This window comes from Chenopodium quinoa, unplaced genomic scaffold (genome assembly GCF_001683475.1).
Source record: "Chenopodium quinoa cultivar QQ74 unplaced genomic scaffold, ASM168347v1, whole genome shotgun sequence".
Lineage (NCBI taxonomy): Eukaryota > Viridiplantae > Streptophyta > Magnoliopsida > Caryophyllales > Amaranthaceae > Chenopodium > Chenopodium quinoa.
In genome coordinates, this window is record NW_018744092.1 from 14,558 (window position 1) to 21,353 (window position 6,796).

A 6,796-nucleotide genomic window follows, 5' to 3' on the forward strand; every position below is an offset into this window, starting at 1 on the left:
TAAGAATCAAACAATCATTCCACAATTAATTGATAAACTATTACTTGCAAAACTAAGGCAATCATATCACATGCTCACTTGAATTCATTTCACTATCAAAGACACTAATCAAATCTAAATTAATTAACTAAAAGTGAAAACAATATATACAAAATCTATACTAAAAAGAAACACAAATCTTTTTTTTTTTTTTCGGTTAGGAGAGGAGAAAAGGGGCTAATCTAAAGAATTTGGATTAAGGGTACAATTTTGGATTTTTGGGTTTTGGATTAAAAAGGGAGAGGAGACTCATCAACAAACATCATCATCAATGGGAAGCACATAAGGTCAAGCCATTTTCATTAAAATGCAAACATTCAACCATTAATTAACCAACCAAGCTAAACAAAGCATAATCAAATTAAGCACAAAACTAGCAAACACCTAATCCCAACTCTATACAAGGCCTAAATATTTCCCCAAGCTAGACATTCAATTACCGTTTCAATGTAAGAGAATAGGCAATGAAATAACCTCCCCCAAGCTTGGGATTGGCACCATCCTTGGTGTCCCAAGGATTAAGAGGGCAATGAAACGGTGAATGAAATGCCTAATCCATCTAGTAATGCCGACGCCCCGGCGAATAATGAAAGTTGTAGTTAATATCTACACCGCTAGGAGCTGCTGGGGCGTCTACATAGGGAGGTAGATCGTAGTTGGGACAAGTACGGTAGTGGCCAAAATCCGGCACACCTTGCTCACCCCAACCACCATCATATTCGGGTGGGAACTTGTAATGCCCCCTTAAGGGGTAATCAAGTACCTCCGTAAATGAACTATCATCGCTAACCTCGGGGACGTAGTAATAGCTAGGGTCACCCCTATAATCACTGCCCCCGAGTTGTGTGTAGTCATAAGGGGGATAATGGCATGGCTCGTCAATAGAGCAACGCGGCCCTTGCCAATAAGGGGAGGTGGGTCGGTTGTTAGACCAACCCAGAACCGCCCTTGTTGAACGGGACGGTTGGGATAGTTAAGGTAAGGGAGAAAGTCTCCCCTCTCAACTTGGTGTTAATAGCTTCTCTCCGCTACAAAGCTTTGATATTCATTTTCTTCTAACATTATTTGGTTGGTTAAGTTTAAATAATTAAAAGCCTTTTCGACATCAAAAAGGGTGGAATAGGAGGATGAACCATCTCCCTTAGATCGGGGAATGGAGGATGTACTCATACGACGAGGTATAGGTGCATCCTTGTCATCGTCGGCCATCCTTCGTGGGAGTTGATCAGGTGGCACGTGCCACGACGTGTCTCCCACGGAGTTAATGACCGCAACATTTGAGAGTGTGCAAAAATGCTTCCCATTGACCTTCGAACTAAAGCGCAACTGTTAGAAAAGGGGTTTTTAACGACAAATTATTTTGTCGTTGAAGCTTTTTACGACGAATAAATTTTTGTCGTTTGTTCAATGTAATAGGCTCCCACGTTATTGGTTTTAACGACGATGTTCATCGTTAGATAATGACAACATATTTTCTGTTGTTAACTATTAATAATGACTAAAAGACTCACCGTGAATAGATTTTCTATTCACGATAAACAACTAGGCAATGACGACCAAATATTCCCTCGTGAAATACATATCCAACAGTAAAAAAAAATTTAATTAGGATATTCACGACCATATTCTTTGTCGTTAATGATAAATGCTTTTAATAAGAGCCTTTTTACCAACAGTTTTTAATACAATTAATGTTAATTAAATTACAAAACTCAAGATAAATAAAAAATAAGACAAAAATCATTATAATAAATTTTGAATGAATTATTAAATTTCAAGTCTGCTAAAACCCAGCAACAACGTTACAATATTACATCCTTTCTAAATTCCACACTATCTATAGGACAGTAAGACTAATCAATAAAAGAAAAACCAAAAAAAGTTTGAGCCAAATTTAAAGACCGAGAGTAAACCAAATTAGATTTATCTTCCAATCACATCAAAGCCTTGATACTCCGTATCATCTACGACCTCTCTTTTTAACTGAAAATTTCAAAAAATAAGTAATACTACATTCATCATGTACCAATTTAGCTTCCATTATATAAAAATAAAAAAAACTTCATAAAAATAGAAATTAAGGTTAGTAGTTATAATTGTTATTACTACCTGATTTGAGCTCTTTGTCAGTGCTACTCTGCAAAATTTTGTCAGAATAATAAAAAAAAATTGATTTAATGTAAAACATTGAATTTGTAAACTGCACATCCAACAATAATAATACTACCTCCGTTTTTTTTTATGTGCAACTTTTGCCATTTTAGTCCGTTCACTATTATGTGCAACTTTCCTTTTTCATTCTATTTTTGGTAAATAAAAACCCTGAAAATTACAAACTTACCCTTACTTAAAAATTCAGATTTTCTTAATGCTATCCTTATCTTATTTTAATCACAATAACTTTTTTATCTAATCTAAAATCATTAACCTAATTGTACCTTCTCCAAGACTACCTCCCCTCAGAAATTCATTCCCAATTTCTTCATCACCTCAGAAATCCCAAATTCCCCCAAATCTGCCATTTTCTCTCTCCTCTCTTCACTTCTCCTTCAATGGCGTCATCGTCGGTGACCTCCATTTTCTCTCTCCTCCTGATCTCCACCATCCTCTCGGTCGTCTCAACCCGCCCCGGCCTCCTTTTCCACCCCTGCAACACCCTCATCGTTTCCACCTACTCCTCTTTCCTCCCTCAAAACCCTAACTCCGACCTCCCCAACAACCCCCATTTCATCGTCGTCTCCGCCGATCTCCGCCCTCTCCACCACCACCATTTCCGCCACCGTCGTTTCCTCCCTCTCATCGACAAAACCCAGAAACACGAATCCAAACCCGAACCCATCAATGAAAGACCCGAATTCTTGAACGAAAACTGGGTCTCTTGAACGACCCTTTTTCGAATGGTAACGCCTGCAAGTTTGTTCACGGCGCCGGCGGTGGTGGGTTCTCGGATACCGGTGATGATTCCGGCCCAATTGTTGCTCCCTATGACCACCGGCTTTCTCTCTTTCATCTTTGATTTTGATTTTCAGGGTTTTGATTTTGATTTTGATTTTCAGGGTTTTGATTTTGATTTTCTGGGTTTCGATTTTCTGGGTTAGAGGTGGGTTTGGGTGGTGGGGTGGTCTGGGTTAGGGTTGGGTCTTGGTGGCGTAGGTGGTGGGGTGGTCTAGGTTAGATGTGGGTCTAGGTGGTGGGGTAGTCTAGGTTAGATGTGGGTCTAGGTGGTCTGGGTTAGATCTGGGTTTTTTGGTTAGGGAGGGGGCTGCCGGAAAAAAGAAGGAAAGACGTGAGGGTGGTGGTGGTTTCTTGGGGTCGGTTGTGGTGGTGGTTTTGTGGGGGTGGTAGTGGTGGTGGTGAAGCCAGTGGCGGTGGTGGTGAAGCCGACAGTGGTGGTGGTGAAGGCGGCGGCGGTGGTGGTTGGTCTTGGTGGTGGCAATGGGTGGTTTGATTAATTATTCAAACATTCTCTCTCCACCTTAATTACATACTCTTATAATATATTAATCACCATTATACTTTCTTAATCTTTGCCCTTCAATCTTTTGCCTCGTGAACCGTTTTATGTGCCAAAGTTGCACATAAAAAAAAACGGAAGGTAGTAATACAAAAGAATAACAATCATGATAATTAACAAATATCAAGCATAAAAAACTTAGGTAGATCGGTAGATGTCACAAGAATCCAAAGAAATGATAAGCTCTAGTATCTGACTACTACTCTAACATATGATATAAAATTTAAAGCCTATAATCTTTACCAAGTGCTAACCAATTGACAAAGAATAGAGATGATTAGGTAGATGATCTTAACAAAATGAGCATGATAATACAAACATGAATACATGCATTTCTACTAAGTAGCAACTCCTATCTACAAAGCTAAAGCGCATGGTGTCAACATATACACTTCAACATCTATTTGTTAGAGCCCATCAATCACTTATAAGAGAGCACTTAATTAGCTACACTAAGCTAAAATATAAGTAGTATTAATTATCACAATTAGAATTACGTAACCAATCAATCAATCAAAGCCTTAATCCCACAAGTGGGGTTGGCTACATGAACCAAATTTGATTATTCCGTGTAGTCATCGGCACTTAATTAGAATTACGTAGTGCATATAGGATATTTAAAAAAGCAACGGTAGCAATGCTTAATACAAATCCAACTACAACAACTTTCTGCCCACCAAAAACCACTGATGCAAGCCGGTGATCAGATTCCAGTTTTTCCCAATAGGATTTTTTTAAAAAGCATTGTCTGGGATGGATCCCAACAAATTTAGAGAATCCATACTATCATATGAACCCATCTTATCAAAAGATAAGAAGGAAAGGGTTGGGGCTAGAAGCCAAACAGTAAAGAAATCAACTACAGCTCCCCTGAGTGAGTCGGTAACAACATAGTCAATTTCCAGAAAAAAAATTTCTTTCCGTTTCTCATACTGTGCAAGCAGAGTTGTTGTCAGTGATATAGCTTCTTCAATAGCTAATTTGTTTCAAAATTTTGGATTTGCTAATAACCTTTCTCTGAAACCCTGCACAGAAAGTACATTATGATACGGTCACCTCTTTGGGCTCTTTCCACTACCCCCCCCCCCCCCCACCAACCTCCCTCCCCAAACAAAATTAAGTCATATGTAGTCTATATGAATATCATTTTGATTATAACTATTAATTATGATTTAATCAAGTATGAATTATTCAAAGTAGATAATATCTAATATCAAATTGCATATTGCATATCAAATCAATTCTTTTTCGATTAGAGTGCGTCAGTCATCAAGTTTCAATGGCAGACATCAGGCTAGCAAATTAGATAAGAGCAATCTATGACCAAGTCATCAACTAAAATTTGTAGAAGTGTAGAACATAAGTATCACTTTAAATTTGTTATTGGATCAGAACCAAAATTACAATACACACTGCATATAAAATTTTATATAACTAAAAACATACACCAAGGCCAAAAGAATCCAAACACATGAACAATAACATTTCAAGGCTGTGCACAAGTCCAATTGAGGCTAACAAACCATTGTTTCTGCAACAATTACCCAGTTTAGCGTGAAGTAATTAATTTTTTTACACAAAGAAATTGAATTATCCAACCAAAAATTATATAATTATATCTAGCTATAAATAAAACATTTACATTTATAGAACGAAAAATCAACTCCATATTTTCAATTAGCTATATGGTTTTGTTGCATATAATGATTGTTATGCTGCTTGTAGCTAACACTAGTCATACCCCATTCCCCTCTTTTTTCTTTTAGCTAGTATGCATGTATATTAGTTCATACCCATTAAGTTTTTAGCCCAACTTCCTTAACAAATCATTAATTATTTGATGATATTTCATCTACTGCCAACACTCATGAGTCATGATCCTACTTATTCATTTCCCATAAAAGATAAATAGAAGGAAATAGTTTGGAAGTACATGCAAGTAGCTATATAAATTAAGAAAAAAGGAATCAGATTACCAATTTAACATAACAAATTCAATAAATCACCCATCTTGAGTAATTCCACAAATAATCAAACGAAATTACACTAATAAAAGGGGAAGAATAATGGATCAGAATGAAAACCATCAGACCACATTTAAAATCGAACAACTAATGTAAAATTAAGAGTAAAGTCATTAGATTGAAAACGAATTACATTTATTTACTCAAACCCATTCAGTTACATAAGATTGATTAGGATTCAACGAATTTGAGCATTTAGGTTCATTATTTAATTAATTAAAGATATTAAACTGAAAACGAATAATGGATCAAAGAAACCAATTATAATCGAACAAAGAAAAAAAATTTAGATCCTCAACAAATTAACAAGTCCATCACATTAAATGAAAATTAAACCCTAAACTACAATTATGTAATTCAAAAGAGATTTGTTTACATACCAAAATGCAGAAAATTATCCTTCAATTTATTAGCTTATGATTATCTTCTAAATTGGAGAAAGAACAAACCTCAATCTGACGCACTTTTGATTAACTTCGATTTGGGTTGAATTTTTGAGAATAAGATTTGATTGAGAAACAAGGGTTTTGTTTTGGAGTTCAAGTGCACGGCGGGAGGGGAAAGTTATCCCCGCTTCAGATACAACAATAACGACGGTAAATTTTTTCTTTTTTTTTCAAAATTATTAACGAGGAACACATCACATCATTACCGACAATAGTTCAAAAATCACGAGAAACATTTTTAGTCCTCGTAAATATGCTTTTAACAATGAATTTTTTTTTATCGTGGTTATTGAGTTGTCGTTAATTACTTAAATTCTAGTAAGGGCAACCTGGCCCAAAATTTCAACAAGGATTTCTTCATATCATAAAGTTCCTTGATATCAATCAAGTTAGAGCCATGGATCGGGACCATTTGGTCTAAAAAGGCACCAAATCCTAAATTCCTCGCTATAATCGACATCATTCCCCCACACTTAATCTCGCCTTTTAACCTCATGTATATACATCTTTTAATGAACATATATCCCATGTTCACGTTTCCCTTTCACATTGCCTTCGAATCTTGAAGCTATGAAGAGGCATTTGATCTCCTCTTTTGTTAGTTTCCCTAAGTCTTGCTTAGAGAAACAAGCATAGCTCACCATTCTCTTGAAGATTCGAAAGCACGGGGTGGATAATGTGGCTAGCATGGCTAGACCGGGTTGTGAAATGGGGATACCTCGCAATGGTGTTCCACCACACTTGCTCCTCGTAGCTAGAGAAGTAAGTACTAT

The 6,796-nt window shown here is 36.6% G+C and overlaps 1 long non-coding RNA gene across 1 annotated transcript; it reads right to left on the reverse strand.

The window, feature by feature from the left end:
- Window positions 1-1,782: 1,782 nt before the first annotated feature.
- LOC110691719 lies at window positions 1,783-6,460 on the reverse strand. Its single transcript, XR_002505331.1, has 2 exons — window positions 3,645-6,460; window positions 1,783-2,266 (listed from the first exon to the last, which is right to left on the reverse strand). It is a non-coding gene; the product is annotated as an uncharacterized LOC110691719 (long non-coding RNA).
- Window positions 6,461-6,796: the final 336 nt, after the last annotated feature.